At 38.9% G+C, this 18982-nt stretch overlaps 1 long non-coding RNA gene across 1 annotated transcript; it reads right to left on the bottom strand.

Moving 5' to 3' along the window:
* Positions 1–1327: 1327 nt before the first annotated feature.
* Positions 1328–17686, bottom strand: LOC112951244. Its single transcript, XR_003250163.1, has 4 exons — positions 17637–17686; positions 8097–8168; positions 4697–4839; positions 1328–1669 (listed from the first exon to the last, which is right to left on the bottom strand). It is a non-coding gene; the product is annotated as an uncharacterized LOC112951244 (long non-coding RNA).
* Between the last annotated feature and the right edge of the window lie 1296 nt (positions 17687–18982).

The following is an 18982-nucleotide window of genomic DNA, read 5'->3' as shown; positions in this document are numbered from 1 at the left end:
AAGGAAAAAATAATCTGATAGCATCAGTCAGAATAATGCCAAATATTCCACTCAGTTGACCCAGGTTATTGAACTTTACTGGAGGAACTTCCCCTGGCTGCAGTTCTGCTCTACAGTTTTGCCTGGGAGTAAGAGTGAGCTCCATTTCAATGTAATTATATCTTCTTTGAAAATATTCCTTACTTATGGGCGAGACCAAAACCTATAGAAGAGCCCAGGAGGAATCTTAAAAATTATACATGAAAAACCTCATCAGAGACTCTTAAAATTTTAATTTATACATGTTCCCACATGTATGCTAGGTGTTGAATCTCAGTGGCACAGTGTAATATATGTCCAACTCTTTTAAGTTATACAATTAATAATGTAAATATTTATAATACAAATTTTGCTTGGCATTTGTAATGAATTTGTTATATCCATAAGGTTTTAAGTGTGGTGTCAATATCTCTGAATGGAGTTATGCTGACTTATATCAGATGATCATATTATCATTTGTCCAATTATTTTAAGATACTTGAGGTTCCTCCTGAGTGCAAATGTTGCTGTTTCTTCAGAGAGGGCAAAAAAAAGCTCCAATAGGAAGGTGAATATTAAGAAGAGTAGCAATTAGACCTGAAATGTTAATAAATGGATATCTTCTCTGAAGATAGCTAGAAGAATTTACATTTTAAAATACAAAAATGTCTCAGAAAAATTAGAGAAAAATGGGAAATTGTCTTTCATGCTGTTACTGCCTAGCTCACTTTTCAGCTCCATCACATGACAACGAATAACTARAGAAAACTATTATTATGCAAACCACTCCAGCACAAAAGGGTATTACATATCTCATACAAAAGGGGATTTCTTTAAAAAGCACAGCACATTCAGTGTTTAGGGTTTGCAGTTGAAATTCATGGCCTTGCTTGCCAATATTATCATGCAGCTGGGTATTATGCTATTGCTCCGCTCTGAAGAAGGGAAAAAAAAMCCCACACACAATAAAGATATTCAAATGGGTTCATATTAGACTGCTGTATTTTCTTGTGTTGCAATAGCAGTTTTAACGATTTTGTCACCTCTTCTCTCAGCACAAAACTCACGATAAATATTAGCCACAGAGATTCTGACTACAAACAGAAAATGTCAAAAATGTATATCTTCTGATTTTGAAATTATGGTTGGAAAAGAGCATTCTCTAATCTTTCAGACAGAAGTCCATCTTTCTGAAAACAGAGATTCTGACAACCCCTCATACGGATTCTGCTAGTAAAACAAGTTTTTTTTCCCAAGCAATTCTGTTTATTTTTTAATAAAATGAAAGTCAGACGATCAAAGATATTCCTGGTGAGCAAAACATTAAACGTAGTCTCTGAGAAATTTTAAGCTCTTGTGGCATGGCTCTTCCAATACTAGTTTGGATCAATACATCACATTAGTCTTTATAGTGTTAGGGGCTTCCTGCTTCTCCTCTATACTGTCTTGGTCACAAAGTTTTGAAGATTAGCTTAAACTTATTTTCATTTGTATATGCCATGTTCCCCTCTAGCTCTCAGATATATACATTTTTCCTACCTTTAGCTGCTTTTTTGAGTCCTCACCTCTTAGATTTCTGTTTGCCCCTGCGCTGCCTGAGCTCTGCCAACATAGAGAGTGGAATGATCCAGCTCTGCGATGATTTTAAGTACTAAAAAACAAAATAATGGTACAAAATTATTATTTTTTTAAGGAAAAAGAAGAAGAGTTCCCGAGAGGTTTCTTGGCATAGGTGAGTATGGAAGCCAGACTCTCAGATGCTGAACACACTGTGGCATCCAAGCACTAGTCACAGATGAGYCCTGGGTGTGCAATAAAGTTAGCAACCAAGCTGTATGGCCATGAACATGCAATGTGAACATAACTCTCTTCCCTGTTACTTAAATTGAGATTTACTAAGAGATACCACAAAATACTCACTTCCTTATAGATAATGGTTCTTTGTGCTGCTTGTTCACTTAATTGCAAAGAAATATATTCATAATTTTACTTCAAATTGTTAATTATTTTTGCTRGTCGGGTATCAGCTATGTTAGGAGAAGCAGTGGTAAAAAAAGTAAAACAAAACCAAAAAACTACTGGTATCAGTTGAGGTACTTAAATATTAGGATCAATGTTGAGACAGTGGTAAGACAGTGTTGGTAGTTTCTATGTTCACATAGATATTATCAGTTATTTAAGTTGATAATGACAGTTGACACATGATAAGGCTGCGAACCATTCTTAAAAGTCTTCTCTATTTTCCTCCACTTCAGATATTAAAAAATACAGTTACAAAGTTGTGTGTCAAACATAGATCAGACGCGCACACTTTGTGGTCATCAGCAGGTTTAGTACGTGCATCCTCCACATAACGGCAGTCTGCTTCTCTGATGGTTCTGCTTCCAGAAACTGAAAAAAAACCCAAATCTACAGGATCAGCTCTGTAGATAATGTAAAATAGTGTGCAAAAAAAAAAAAAAAAAAAAAAGGACAGCGCTTTTAAAAGCAGCAGCTATTATCCCCCTTTTATTGATGGAAAGATTCAGTTACAGAAACCTAAAGAAGTTCAAGGTTTAAAGCAGGTCTTTGGGCTGCCGTAGCTACTGTACAACCATGTGGAGGCTTTGCATCATTCTGGACTTTTTTTGTGACTGAAAATATGTTCTCTGGAAGGCAGCTAAGCCATGAGCCATCTTGGGCAGTTTGATTGGTGGCTTTAGTGGAAAAGCAAAGCTGTGTTTCCACTCAGGGAAAATCTGACACACTAAAATCTGTTTTCTTCCATTGAGGAAAAAGGTTAAAATTTCAAAATTTCCAATGGTAAAAGTGTAGCTATAAAGTTTGATTCAAAGTAACTGAAAGGTTTCATTTGATTGTTCAAATGAYGTAATTCTATGAAGTAAATCCTGTACAGAGGAATTGAGAGGAATTTCTGTCATTTGTGTCTGCATCAGTCTTGCAAAATTTATTTCCTTTGTGTTCAAATAACCATTTCTTCATTGTGTGTTCTACTTTCTAAAAATGAATAACACCAGAAAGACAAAGTCCTTAACATCAGGAAGACCCAGCTACCAGACTAGACTTGTGAGTATGATATTTTTTTTTCCCCTCAGCAGGTTTTTTTATTTTTCTTTTCTTTTCTTTTTTTTTTTTTTTTTTAAATTCTAAAGCTTTTTTTGGAATAACATGAACAAGAATACAAAATACAGAAAATGCACTGAGACACACTAATTGCTGGTTGCGATTAATTAATAATTATAAGCCCACCCACAGACAACTCAATTGCTAGTAAGTTATTTAGTTGCAGGAATTCAGTAAAGGGAGACAAATATCAAAATACTTCCATCCTTGTTATTTTAATTGACAGAAAAGCTTGTCTGTTATTTTTGTTTCTGAAACTTCCATTTCTTAAACTAAGAAACAAACACAGTGGGATTTTGAKATTGACAAATTTTCTTGCTTATTCTCTGTTCCCCACTGCGCTTTGAGGTTTACTTCTTACAGAAGACAATTTGTAGCTAGTTCTCCTTGTAAATCTGACCATAAACTTAAACTTAAACTTAAAACAAGGGCTCACGAATGAGCCACTTAGTCCTTCAGTTTTGCTTCAGGATTTTGCTTCAGGACAAGGTTTGAAAACAGCATTATCTAAAAGAATAACAATGCTATGAATCACCACCTCTTACAAGAATTTCTGAAGTTCTCCTTTTTCCTGTTTGTAAATCCTTAGTCTTTGCATTAAAATTTTCTCAGACGGGAAAACAATAACAATTGATTTACATGGACAAGAACAGCTTTTCTCAGTTTTCAATCCAACTTCCTCTGGGATCTCATTGACCTCTAAAGTTCAACTTCTTCCGAGAAAGTTTGCTTTGGGATTAATAGCCTTAGCATCGAATCATTGTTGAGTGCTACAGCCATTAGTAGCGCTATAACTAAGKACGTATCAGTATTTCCACATAAACTCTTATTTTCAGAGATTTATAACTTGGCTACAAAAATATTTTTTTATGCTGAAACTTGGCAAAAAAGCTCAGCCTGGGAGTGATTTTACTTTTTATTTTGGGAAATCTGTACAGCTTTGTGGGTGTTTTTAGACTGAAGTTGCAACAAGACCTTGGCTTGCCATCTACATCCTTTGGGTGCCTTGGAGAAATCACTGCAGAACTTTCTAAGAGTAAAGATCCACCGATAAATTACAAAAATGTGACATTAAAGATTGTTTAAAAGTGTTTTTTTTTCCCCCTATTTTAAAGGATCTGAAATTGGATCTGGTCACAACTTCTCTAAAAGTGATTTTAATCACTTCAGAATCATAAGCTTTTTTCTAAAGATTTCAGTCAGAAACATAAGACCAACGAAATGCTCTGCAGTAACACAGGGGCCTAGATGCTTCCATTAACATCCTCATGCAGGGTAACTGAGGAGCACGTTGGTCATTTTGCAGTTGGAAATGGTGGCAGATTGAAAACCCCACTGACCATCTGTAGGAGGCCAAAGAGAAGTAGGGGAGAAGTCTAAGGAAACCCGGGGCCTGTCTCTTCAAGATCCATGAGAGTTATCTAGTGGCTGGGAGCTGTGCACAAGGCAGGTCACCTGAGGGGAAAAAGGCAGGGATCCCCATCTGTCAAGCAGCCCAAAATAAACCTTCACCCAAATTAGAGCGGCTTAGAACAAAATCAGCGGAAGCACTTACAAGCTTGGCTCTTCACAAGCCTCTTCGGAAGAGCTACGGAGGCACCATCTGGAAGGAAAGATGCCAGAGAGACACCACGGAGTTTCCACTTTCCTTCATAGGTAATTCCTGCAAAGTGATGACTTGGTCTTGAGTCATTGCCACTAGGGATTAGAAAATAAACACAACACGACACACAGGCATGTTTCAAGGCTACAGGCTACAAATTTAATTGCTTCAAAGAAAAATAGACTCAGCTAAGTTGATGACCCAGCAGAAGGGTATACGGCCTACTCATTCATTCCATGGCAGATATTTGGGCAACTCAGGGACAATACAAATTCCCACAGAAATGGCCAGCCAGTCTWTCCTCACTTACGTGAGATGATTTCAAATGTCTGTATCCTATCTTTTCTATCAGTCACCTTTCACAATGAAAGAAAAGACCAAGTGACCGTTGAGATACAACCTCCTGGAACATCATCTTGCTACAGAAATGTCAGGGCCCACCACAGTTGTTACTACAGGCCAGGTGGACTGCCCTTAAGTTCCTCCCATTCTGTCTCCAAGAAGAACAAATAYTGGCCCTCAATAGGCCAAAGGTTGCAAGACAACAGCCTCTTGTATAGAGTCGGACAGAGGCTGGCTTTGAGCAAGAAGCACCAAATCTTCCCATTTTCGGGAACGCTSCATTTGAATCCGACCCAGACATTTTCCTTGGGAATTCATCAAAACTAGACAAATTCAGACCCAACTCTGAAACTTCTTTTGAAGACATAGTAGCAATGGAACCTCACAGACAGGATTAGAAGGAAAAAAATGAGGTAGCTTTGCAGATGTCTAAAGTAGCACTTTCCAAATGTAAGGAATGACATGAAATAAAGCCTGAATCTGAGTGACTGAAAATCCAAGAAGTAGATGGAGGAGGCTGGCATCAGGTGCTAATCAGGGAAAGAAGTGATCTCTTCATCCTGAATAAGAGATGATAGGTAGGATGAGGTGAAGCTATGAAGGGCTTTGAAAGTGAAGACAAGCTGCTTATATCTGATAGAAGTGTTATATTTGACAGTCAAAGTGATGGTCTAGGAAAATGATCTCTGCAGTGCTTTACTGTATAGGATCGTGCTCGCAAAATTGCATTTGTCAAAATCAGAGGAATGGATATTGCAGTAACAACTGAGGCTGGTGAAAATTTACATTTATATTAATTCTTGCATAATAATCATCAGAGAGTGAGGCCTATAACTCACTTGATACAGACAATTATTTTTAATGATTCTTCTTGGAATCTCACACCAAAGCATGGGTGTAGCAAAATGGACATTTCTAATGAGATTGTTTTATGTTAGTATGCTCAGTGCAACATTCTTACAAAATTTCTAGCCTTGTAAAAGAAAAAATGACATATTTAACACTTTTTATATGCATCTTTTTTAGCTTTGGATAAAGCTTTCCATTTATATTCAATATGTGATGGCATGTTTATACCCACGGCAYATTACATAACGTCTTAGCTGGTGGTCTTGGTTTATGCCCCTCTCTGGGCTCTGGTAGCATGACAGAGGTTGTCCATAAAGACTTGGAGATGACATTGGAAAGTCAGCGTGCTGGATAATACAGACATCAAGTCATTATGCATACCACCTCCTAAACATACAGATTTACCAGCACTTTTCCACTTTGTTCAGAACAGTATTAGGTTAGAGTGGTTCTAGCTGTAATACATAAGAAACTCATTTTATTCCCAATAGTATCATATCCTTCATTTCCTCCATGCAGAGACTGACTGCTGCATGCACATTCTTCCAGGGCAAGGCTTTTCCTATTAATAGGCATCTTGGCTTCACACACGGAGAAGAATGAGCAAGGTTTCTACTGCCTGACTAATTTAAGTGGACCATATGTCATAAGCTATAGTAGCCTGTATGTAGAGAATAAAATAAAGCAAGTTGATAGGAAAAATAGCTTCCTGCCATCAGCTGCCCCTCTAAGACTCAAATTTTCAAAGAAATGTTTATTTAAGTGTGCTGAGAACTATTCACTTATTCTGTGCATCACATAATATTACTCATATTTCTAATGTGTTTTCAGTGGGAGAGCTGTCCCAGGAGCAGAGCTGCTGAGCATTGCCACAGCACAAATAATAAGACACGGGTCCTGCCTTGTTTCTCTGCAACTGCCTTCAGCAGTTAAGAGTGTGGCCAGCTCCATGGTTTTCTGCTTTGGCTTTCCAACTTATCAAAAGTGGAATACAGTTGTTTACTATTTATTTAGAGGCTTGTGATTGTAGGGTAATGCTGCAATGCCTATTTCAAACTTCTGCTGATCTGAAATGCACTAGTGGATGAATGCTATTTTTTAGCAAATTATACTAATTACTATTATTGTTTAACCAACCCATCTCTGCAGCACAGTTGAAAGAAATGTGCTCTTTCAGCCTCTGAGTGGTTATATAATTGGCATTCCTCACAAATATTTGACTCATTAGTGCTAGCAATCCCATTTTCCCAGCAAGTTGTCCAGTGCTGGGTGCAAAAAGAGTCAGAGAACTAGAAAATGTAAAAATCAGCATTTCTGTTTATTTCCTGCCAGCCAGCCCACACATTTCTACCATAATTTTCACTTTTTGCTTTGTCTTTGTCTACCTATGTCTTGAAAAGGAACATCCCTAGATCATTTCATTTTGGGTTAAGGAGCGCGTGAGAGCGCGAGCGGCTGCCAGGCATCCCTGTGTGCACTTCCTCAGCTCGACACACACCGTCTGTGCCGCTAGTGCAAGTCCAAATCCCACTCCCCTTCGCATCCAAATTGATATTGTCAGAGGTTCATGTTGATATGAAAAGCAGAAAAGGAAGAAACTTCATACCTAACCTAGCTTACAACTTTTTTTTTTTTTTAAATCACTATTTGTGACCCAAAAAAGCAGGAAAAAAAGGAYCTGACATTTAAACTGGGGAAGAAGAATCCTGTCTTTCAGGAATGAGAAAGAATTTTGTGTCTATGTTTTAACCAGTAATCATCTGGCTGCCTTATGAATCTGTAAAGTTCCCATTGTGTGCAACTCAGATACTTCAAACCCAGAAGTGAATAAAATTTAACAACTAAATTAAAAGTCAGGGGCAGGAAAAAAGTTACCTTCCCAATTAACTATTCACATATGCAAATATTGTAGCTATTCCTCATCTTTCTTTCCTATTTCTGTAAATATTGTAGGTATTCCTCATCTTTCTTTGCTCTTTAATTTAGTTCGTGACATTGACTCAAAGATAATGCCTAAAATTACAAAAAAAAAAAAAAAAAAAAAAAAAGTAAGAGGGAAATGGGCGGATTTTATCCTCCCCTCCAGTAAAAGATGAGCAGTACAATGATCTGTGATTTGACAAAGCTGCCTTAGGAAGACAACCCATGGCTCCAGTCCTACCATCACATCGGTGCTTTAGGCCTGCAGAGGATGTTCATGAGGTTAAGGTCCAGGCTCACATCTTTGGGGTACCTAAGAGGAAGGGAGAAAGAGGGAGACATCAGCTTTAATTGCAAATTATACAGGCCTGCCAATCCTGGGAATTTTCATGATAAAGCATGATCCTGCTCCAATTATTTGTGAATTCCTGCCTGTTTGGAGAGTAGGCAGACTCACCATACATGCCACACAGAACTATGAACCGTAAGTCTGACACTTAGCAGGTATATTAACCTGCTGCATGTATGGAACTGATCTGCATCTATGCAATGAATTCTACGTATTTGGATCATACCATTCTTAGTTTTTGCAAAAAGGAAACTAGTTATGCTGGTCTTTCAATTCTAAATTGATTCCAAAATTCTGAAAGATCAACAAAAGAAAACGTTTCAATGGATTCTCTCTTGCTTAGACTAGTGAGGATGCAATTTAGGGAACCGTGTTGGCACACATCATAGCGTCTCAGAAGCTTCCTAAGGAGTCCAGCAAGCAGGAGAAYTGCTCGATGTGCTGCAGCTTGCTCACGGCTAGAGAAAAACTGAAAAGTCAGGCTTTTCTGACTCAAGGCATGTTCCCTTTGAAGAAGAAATTGTGATTGTTGGCACAGGAAGGAAGGAGCTAGGACAAAACAAGGGAAGGAAGAAGCTGGGTTTTGTTTTTTTTTTCTTTCCAGCAGCCAGCTCCTTAATTCCTGCTGCCAAGAATATAACTTTAATTTAAAAGGTAAATATAAAACTACTTATATATTATTTAGATTTAATTTAAATTATGGGGAAAAATATGATGTCTTCTGAGCTGATATTTTCAAGTATTCAGGGAAGGAAAAAGAGAAAACCATAAGACAAAGGTCATTTTAATGTCATTAGAAAATAGTCCCAGTCAAAAAGAAAAATATGTTAAATATGAATAGATGCTTTTAACTCAGTGCATGTTTGCTTCCATCCTACATTATTACAAAGTTAAAAGCAAAAATCTAAAAAGACTCAGGTGTTCCAGGCTCTAAATTCTTAAATATGTCAGAAAAGATATATCCTTGAAAATCAACAGAGAAGGACACCTCCCTGGAATTCTCCTTGCATGCTCAGAGCGAAAAGAGGTTTTCCTGAAGAAATCTCTTATTTAGTATAACTTATGCCTTAGGACTCACAATGGTAGTATGAAGGTTGATGTTTTGAGCTAAATTATGAGAATATTTTCTTCTTCCTCTATTTACTGTCCCAACTCTTATGTCCAGATTTTGCATATATAATTTTTCTAATGCCCAACTGCAAGATATATATAATTCCAGGTTCTATTTATTTGACTAAAAGATAAGTAGGCAGGGACATTACGAAACTTGGCCACTTAATTATAATGTATTTTAAAAATGACTTATTTGCCCAGCATTCTCAGAAGAAACAAAAGAAAAAAGGGCTGATTTTGCAAGCATTAAAAYGATGCTTTGTAATATTTTTGCTGTTGTCATATTATAGCTACAAGCCTAACCATAAAAAGAAGCAGGAATTTAGACTTATGAATAAACAGGCGTCGTTGCAACTGAGCCCTCCATGAGATACCAGGAATTATTTTTAATCTGAAAGACAGAAAGAGCCCACTTCTGCAAAATACATCCCTCATACAGTAAACGTGCTATAAGAAAAAATTTATGATAGGGATACAGTGTGGGAACATGATTTAAGAAATCTGTAGCAGATTTAGCTACATGTAGAAGATCAACTATAAGGAGGCCATTTGGCTCTGTTTCCACTGCTGTAATGTCTTATAGTTCCTGGAAGAACAGTACCATCCTTCCATTTAAACTTGACCTTAGATTTCTCCTCTATATGCTTATAATACTGGTTCTAAAACAAATCAATCTAGGAACACGGGTGGTGAAATGGGCCCATGCCTAGAAATATACTGTGAAAATCTGTGAAAATAACAGTGAGCTTCCAAAAAATGAAGTCGTCTTTCAAAGAAAATATAAGTCAAGCAGCCAGGCTGTCCTTAAAAAAAGGAGTTTTTGTAAGATTAGTAAGATTACACTGAATTATATATTCATCTAAATCTTTCATAAATGTAGTTCAAAAACTCCCTTATTGAATAAAAACAATGTTACCTAAAATGTTATGGTGTCCTGTTTTCATAACTACAGTGCATGGGAGGGGAAAAAAAACGTATTATTCAACAGATACAGAATCTCTGCAGTCTTCATTTTGGTTGCCAAATACCATCAGCTACAACTTAATTGAATGCGGATTGAGGATGCTCAGCATGGCACCAAAAGGACCTCTTAATTAGGCCTAAAGAAACAGAGCTCCAAACATCCAAACAATCTTTCATGCAGTTTGACCAAATTTTCTAACAATAACAACTTTCGTTTTTAAAATACGGAAACGACTCCGATCATTGAGAAGATACTCTGTGCTTTTACTCAGCCTGAGTCTCCACAGATGAAAATCCCTGCAGAATGGTTTATGGGCTGTCTGAAGGAAGGTCATCTATTTCAGCTCAGTTTATTCTGCCCCGGCTGATGAGCTCATGAGAAATCCTGCATTTGCATAATTGCAGGCTCAGAGATTTGACCACGGAGTATTTCCATTTGTGTGGGAAAGAAACAACCTTCCCCTTCCCCCAATAAATAAAAGAACTCAACTGAACAATGCAATTTCTCAAAACTTTCAAAYTGGCCACATTCATAATGAAAATATTAAATGCTTTCTCTGATGCTTTTTGGGTAAGTATTTCTGGTGAAGCCGGAATCTGGCATGCCTTAAACACGCTTACACGGCTCCCAGGCCAAAGAAAATAGGAAAGGCAACAAACTCTGAGAAACTTCCTGCCCCTTTTGAGCTGGGGGGACTGGGAATCCTCGAGCATGCCATAAAAACAGGTAGTCTGTAGGGAAAACATTGGGAGCAAGTCAGAAAGTTGCATTTTTGACATTTTACCACCAAAAAAAAAAAAAAAAAGAAATTAAGAAGTTATATAGTTTTTAATTTTTTTTTTTCACATCAAATGATTCATTTTTAGACAAATGTTTCCCAAATCATCCATAAGTATCAGGAAAATGTGTCTACTATCAGAAACTGTATTCTCTCCTTCCACAGATTTACCAAGTCCCACAAAAACTTGCACTTTTGTACATTTGCCTGCATTGGCATTCTCCAATGGAAAACTGTTAACCCGAGGAGCATAYAGCATTGGGGTATCGCAACAAGCAGGGCCCACAGGTCTTCATGGCTATTCCAGCCACAGGAACAGCCAAGTAGCTGCATTTTAAGGACATTTCCTGCRGGGGATGCCCTCTTAAAAACATTTCCTCCAAAACAGGTACTTCAAATACTTTGGAAAATAACTACTAGTCTTCCTTCCCCACCCCTGGAAGCTGCAGATGAGTTTGTTACTGTGACACATCTCTCATCAATTCTTGTTTATYACCAACAATAAACTCTAGGTATCAAAACAAGAAAACTAAAGAGGACTGCGCTTTCTGTAGAGGGCACTCTGATCAAAGTTTTGTTTTCTGGTAGCAAAAGCGTGGGGAAAAAATGGTTTTGCCAAGCCAACACACAAAACATTAATGATCAATGTCCAAAATGTTTTCAGTGCTGGTTAACTAGAATTATTCTAGAATTTGCCTARTGAAGTACTGGGAATGAGTCATGTAGAAATGAATATTTATGTTCCCTCTGACCTCAGACATTCTTGGCCTTGCGCAAGGTCACGTAAGGAGACTGGGGAAAGCTGCCACAGAGCTTAGTGCAGCTCCCCGGGCCGCGCGGCGAGCGGGCTGCGGGACGTACGCCACAGGGTTGTCAGTGCCTGCAGAATCACATTAGGYTCTCATAAAATCCACTTTATAGTTATCTAGTTGTGAAGGATGATAACTGACAATACACAAGGAATGCCAGGGTAGGGAGACAAATTGCAAGGGAGAGCGTTTTGCTGCTGCCGCTGCTGGGTTTATTTTTAAATCTGGCAGTGATTCTGTCACCATCACACACACACACTGCTTTTTTCAAAACTGATACTCTGTACACAATACAAAATATTCAACTGCAATACACAAACACTTAAGAATTTCAGAGAAATAAAATGGAAAAGCAACTGCTTTGCTCCTTCAAATCTCTCTGGAATCACCTCTAACTGTTTTTCTAGAGATATTGTGCTTCTGTGCTTTCCAGACACATTTTTAAGGCCTTCAAATTTTCTTACAGAAAGACAAATGCACATAGAAAAGAGCACGATTCAGATCAGAAGGATCTATGAATCAGTCATATATGCAGCAACATAATGAATCAAATCATAGGAAAAAAAAATCCAACGGTAGGTTAAGGATTCTTTAAACTCTGAATACAAAACTTTAAACTCACTCTGAATAAAACGTGGGAGTTGTTTTACCACTTTAAAATGTGGGCTAGCAGGCAGAACCTGGAACACTGCTGTTGCAGCACCCAGGGACCACAGACATTTCTGGAATGGCGCGTAGCTCCTAGCAGCAAAACAAAATATTTCAAGGCTCAGCACTTCCTAGTAGTGCAGTGGCCTTAAAGCTGGGCTCAAACAAACTGCCCTGCTACAACATGGGTCTTCAAAACTAAGACCTCGCCTAGAGTAAGAATAATAGRAGCATCTGCAGACAGAACATTTCTGGATCAACTGATTATTATGGACAACATAATTAAAATTATATTCATCATAAAAAACAGACGGGTGAGTTGAAAAGGACAGAAAGCATCAATTCACTTAGAGGAACCTTCAGGTTCATCTAACCTACACAAAGATTTTCCTTACCTTCCACACATCTAACCTACACAAAGAATACAAAGAGTTTCCTTATTAGGTTCCATTATGAATTTTTGTTTGCTCTGTTAACCTGAAGCCAAGACAATATAAAGGTTTGTTCCTTTTCTTCTTTTTTTTTAAGCATACGGCGATAAGAATTCTCATGAAACAAACAAACAAAAAAAGAATTTTTACAGCCCGAAAGTACGAGAAAATAGGAGTTATATTGCTAATAGGGCAGGACCAATTTATATTAGAACAGAACTTACTTCACTGCTTTAATAAACTACTACATCATGAATGACTTTATTCTTAGGAAAGAAAGGAGAACTTTGGAGAATAAGCTGAATGTTCTTTCTTCTTTCTTTCTCCCCCCCCCCCGTCTCTCCTTACAAAAAGGATAAAAAGGTGGGGAATGGAGAGGGATCCTCATTAGTACAGGTGTGCTTGGGAGGTCTCACTCAGTTGTCAGGTGGCACTGACGGCAATTTGGGGGGGCTCTTCTGCTCACAGCAACAGCCACAGGCTGCAGTGCCTCTCCCCTTCCCTCCCTGATCTGATCCAGGCACCATGGCAGGAGCAGTCTGTGCTCCGACAGGCCCGTGGGACCTTCCTTGCCTCTTCCGAGGGCGTTAGCTGTGACCTCTCATTCCCRAAATCAGGGACCAAACCTGCTCTTCAGAAGACAGCAGCTAAGGTTCCACTTAGGTTAGACTTGTTTGAGGTAAAGTGTTTTTGTGGCTGCAGAAAATAACAAACCATAGCTATTTAAAATCATGTAAGGTACCTTATCTCTGTTAAAAATACCTTTAGTTTCCTATACTTCTATAAGATCTATGGTTATCTACTACCCAGTTAGATTATGACCCTCATTTGTATTCTTGTTATCCCCTGGATTCTGGGAGATGTCCAACTATTAACCTCTATCAGCATAAAAATTGCTAAATATTGTGCAATTAGCCTACACAAGTGAGCCAGCTCTCCCAGCTCATAAAAACTATTAGTTGTAATGACCATATTAATTACTGACAAAAGACCAACTTGAGGCTTCATCTGGCATTAACTTCCCTTTCTGTGAAGCACGTTGTCAGCCCCTGACCTCCTCAGAATCCTCCTTTGCCACCACTGACTTGCTCCTGCCTTCAGCACCAACTCATCTAATGGGTCTTTATAGATTCCAAGCAGGAAATCCTACTCCTCCTGCAGGATGCTCCTCTGTATCTCCATCCTTGGGGACTGCCAGGTAGCTCTTACTGAGTCCCCCCCACTTCAGAAATCCTTTTACCAAAGTCCTGCAGATTTGTAGGCATAAGCTTCCTGTAAAAGCTAACTAAATTTAGGAAAATGTTCTAAACTTCTAAAATTGGGTCATTTCACTGAAACATGCTCATTATGGAGATAACAGATCCATCATCCAGGAGAAATGTCAGGTCTCAATCATAGCAGTTAGTCATTCTTTCCCAGTGTGACTCCCACCCTTAATCACCACCAGTGAAGCTAGGACTTGCCTGGCCCATCCTCCTGGGGAGCTTTTAAAGAATGGTGYTTCAGCTGAGCAATGTCTGAATGGGGCAATACCACAAAAGGAAAAATTAACCTAAATATTTTAATGCACAAATGAAATCTTCCAAATCATCAAATCTGGCCCAAAATCCAAACCAGAAGACAGAACCATGGTTTATCCATTCAAGCCCATCTTCAACATGGAAGAAATAACACATGGCATAAAAACATGAGAACATACCTGCAAACAGGCAAACATCAATGTTGTCAGAGGCTGGGGAATATGGCTTCATTAATTAATGTACTTATCTTCCACGGTCTAATTAGGAGCTTGCACGAATAGCTAATGGCAGCTCATGCATTCTGCAAGATATTCTCATATGCACCCCACACATCTCCTCACTCAGCTCTGCTCTTCGTGGTGACTCTGAAGAGACTTGAATCTGGCTGGTCATTACACCATTAAGCACCAAAGCAGCACCTAATATAAGCTAATACTAATTAGGAARCAAGTACTAATGCAGAGCAAGGTAAAACTGGCTAACATAGGTGCAAACAGGTTGGGAAGGCACTAGAAAACAACTAAACCGTTTGCAACTACATTGAATATTACTGTGCATCAAAAAAACCTCCTGTGTGTCCTTTCTGTGTGTCCAACAGAAATAAGAGCACAGTGATTATGCTTCATGAGACAGAAACRCACTGTGTGAATTTGGATCATTTAAAGTCAGTCCTACCTCGCTTGGAACAAGTTAAATGCCTGTGTAGTCAAGCCCTAAATAATACGAAGTATTATTTAATACACAAGAAACAAGGCTGAATTAATTTGCAAACTATGTGGCAGTCAATGAAGTGATATATTAATATGTCATAAGAAAATATGTTGCTGGAAATAAATTCATTATCCATTAAAGGATACTGGATAAAAACATATTACAATCTTGCCATTTATGTTATTAAAGGCATGTTCAATCTCTAATTTATATGATATTTGCTGTTTGTGGGTCTATAATAAATACTGCAGGTCAAGAATTATGGGAGCGTTGTAAAAGTATTTCAATTAACTTTTTATTGTTATATCTTAAAACATGTACTGTAAGCCCTGTACTGTGCTTTACCCAGAATTAGGCATTCACAATGATTACCTAGTCGTTTATGACATACTCCTGCTTTTAAGGAATATATGATGCTTATTTAAATGGACTTTGGAAGTGATTAATAGAAGTTCATTTTATTAAATGGAACTGTGATTTGCTATGTGTATTGCTAAAAGATGCAGTTGCTAAGACACTAGTTAAATAACTGGAAGTTGATTGCACATGTAAATCCATGGAGACTGCAWTCTGTCATGAATTTGTGCAGGTTTTAAAGATCCCAATGAAATACTTGCAATGCTGATCACACAGAAGCTCCCTATATTTAAGCAGACAAATATTCATGATTAAGATAGACAAAATATGATAAAACAAAAAATAGCTACGGAGATTTTAAGTGACTATGCCTCCCCCAAATCTCTCTGAGTCTTTTTTTAAAGTTTGGATATTTCTAGTTTTAATCTTGCTATCTTTAGCCTTAAAAGGTCCAGATACCCTGTGGAAGACAGAGCAGAACTAAGTTTTCTCCTTTCTCCCTGCTGGTGACTGCCAACCCTGGAGCTATGCTCCTTGCTCCCATCCCACCTGCCCTGCTCCCCTCYTGCAAGTCCCACTCAGTGCGTAAAGACATGGAAAAGCCCTAAGCACCGACACTGAGGACAGGAGGGTGCAAAGATGGAGGGTCCTTCCTACAGCTATAATTGAAGGTATAATTATAAACTTGTCGTCAGAGGGTTAAAGGCAACATGTTCGCTTTTTTTTTTGCTTAAGTTTTCCTACAGATGAAGACATTTTTTCCTCCCACTAGTTGCTCAAAACCAGAAAGGCAAGAAAGAAAAAGCCCCAGTGCTATTTTCTGCTCTGGCATTTGAATGCGATTGCCAGAGTTTGCATTGGGCACGTTCAGACATGTCCAGATTTTTAAGTTTCTCCAGTTCAACCACAGCAACAACATTCAGATGTTTCATCAGTTCAACTCTGGGTGGCAAGAAAAATCACTAACTAATATTTGAACAGGCCTGTTTTATCACTTGATTAAATACTTCTAATTGCAGTAGCTGATGTGATTTGWTAATTAAGGTGTTCAACTCTTTTCCGCATGGTTTCCTATGGTTTCCCTGCCAAAGAACTTTTTAGAGGCAGYAGCTAAAGACAATTCAATGTTGAACATGAGTGCAACTTTCTCAATGAAGTAACACTAGGTAATATATCAATAATTTTCAAGAGTAGCCATTGTAAATTCAAATAATAATAGTTAACAGTTCTACTAAGTTTAATAGAAATWGTTTTAATAATTTCAAATAACCTCATGCATTAATATTTGCTTCCAGATATGTTTCTGGAATTAAATATTACAACAGGATTAATATTAAATAGATTTTATGTATTATTCAAGAGCAGCCTTTGTCTCTATCCCTTGTAATCAGATAGTGAGAAAGTCCCAGTTGGACGATGGAGCCTTTTAGGTTGCAGCATAACCAGGGCCCTGGTCCCAGGGACTAAATGGGGTCTATAAAAGTTTCAACAGATATTGCAATCAGCCATGAAATTAACTGGTAGATCACCTGCAAACTGGCTCCACAGGCAAGCAGAAGCCAACTCCAACAGTCCAACAMGATCACATTGCCTCTGGGAATCAAACAACAATGCTTCCAAAATCATTTGCTTTTGGAGTATAACCAGGTGCTGCCAAGAGGTGCCAAACGAGGCTGTGGCCCATGAGCCTGGCTGGCCATGAGCACTGATACATGGACCTGGAGGATGGCATGGGCTCAGCAGAGCAAGGGAAGGGAGCCTCTTCCCCTCTCAGCAACACCGATGTTTTTAGTCACAGTGGAGTGCAGCAAAAGAGCTGCTTTCAGGCACCACGCCCCACGTGTTTCCTGAATGCTAAGGAGACGTGTCACACTGTCTTACACAGGGATGGAAAATGAAGCCAGTCGGGCAGYGTCCAAAGCCACTGCTTCAACCACAGCTCCCTTCCAAGCGCCCGAGTCTCGCTCCTCCCTCCCCCTCTCTCGCTCCACATCAGAGCTGTGGGAGATGATCCACACAAGAGACCACCTTGGGCAACTCCTTCCCTCCCCTGTGGGTCCYTGGAGGGGTATGCACCAAAGTCAAGTTTTATCAAACTTACTGCTTTGAGTCATCACCTTCCAATCCCAGCAGCATCCCTTCACACACTTCAACATCAGCTCCTGCTGGCCTCCTTGTATTGCACCAACTCAAACGATGCAGGTGTTGGATATAACCTGCAACTGCAGATAATTGGGTCACATCCTCAGAAGCCAATTAAAAAACAGCACACTTGGGGCTGTCTTTTGGCTATTAGAGGGAACTGATTATACCATCTTACCTCAGCAAAATTACATAAACATATGGATATATACTTAGGATGTATACATAAAATATAGGGGCAGGCTTATAGGAGTTACTCATGGAAGTACCAACAGCAGATCTGGATGATTACCTTGGTAGCTCAGTCTCAGTGTCACTCTTTGAACTCTGAATGAAAAATATTACAGTGTATTTGCACATATATGAACATACACAATTCATTTCAAGCCTCATAACCAGAATGTGTCTACCATAAGATATTCTTTGATTTTTGTTAAGTAGAGAATCCACATTTTCCTTTCTGTGCCATTTAGGCATACAAAGCTTTAGGCTCAGTGGGAAGTTGTATTATCCTGAGGGAATCATGCAAAAAAAATTATCTGTGTCTACTTGGGGTGGGGGAAATTTCCTACTCCAATCTCCTATGTCATGCAAGATGGAGCAGGGTATCCCTCTCTGCCTCTTCCTTGCCCTCTCGTGGTATTTGCATGGAAGAGGGAAGGAAATGCAAGTGTTTCAAATTTTTCTGCTGCTCAGTAAGACCCAGAAGTGGCTGATAGCAGGAATTTGAGGTTCTTTTTTTTTTTTTTTGTCCAACTAAAAGGCAGTAAAGGGAAATCAATAACTGTGGAGCCAGACTAGGCACTTAYGCTGGCTGGTTGTTTTGCTCCAGAAGATCCCTGTAGGTTGGGAAAGTCCACAAATGCTGCAACAAAGGTACCAGCCTGTTTCTTAACCTTTTGCACCATTGCTGTAGCATTTTCTTGGAGGCTTTGACCAACCAGAGCATGAGAGAGTAGCTGATATAGAGAAGGACTCCCCTCTTGGGCTCCCTCCCTTCCTCCATCCTCTCCCGTAAGTACTCTAAGAATTGGAAAGAAAGTCCCTTGTATTTAAAAAAAAAATCTCTGGCAAGAGATCTAATTTGCTTCTTTCCTATGGTGCACAACAACTTGCCTGCTCCATCCACATGAGGAGCACAGGTTCTTGCCACCCTAYGACCATGTGTAAGTGATGAGGTTGCTCCACTGGCAGCTTGGTGAGTCCTTCTCCACTGCACCAGCATAAGCTGCAGCTCTGTCACCAGGGTGTTTTCATGAATGGCTCTGTAAGGGAAGGGGAAAGATGRAGAGAAAAGGATGTCTT

The sequence above is a fragment of the Nothoprocta perdicaria genome, unplaced genomic scaffold, assembly GCF_003342845.1.
Source record: "Nothoprocta perdicaria isolate Ctin4 unplaced genomic scaffold, notPer1 scaffold_34, whole genome shotgun sequence".
NCBI lineage: Eukaryota > Metazoa > Chordata > Aves > Tinamiformes > Tinamidae > Nothoprocta > Nothoprocta perdicaria.
This window is presented reverse-complemented; position numbering and strand designations above follow the sequence as displayed.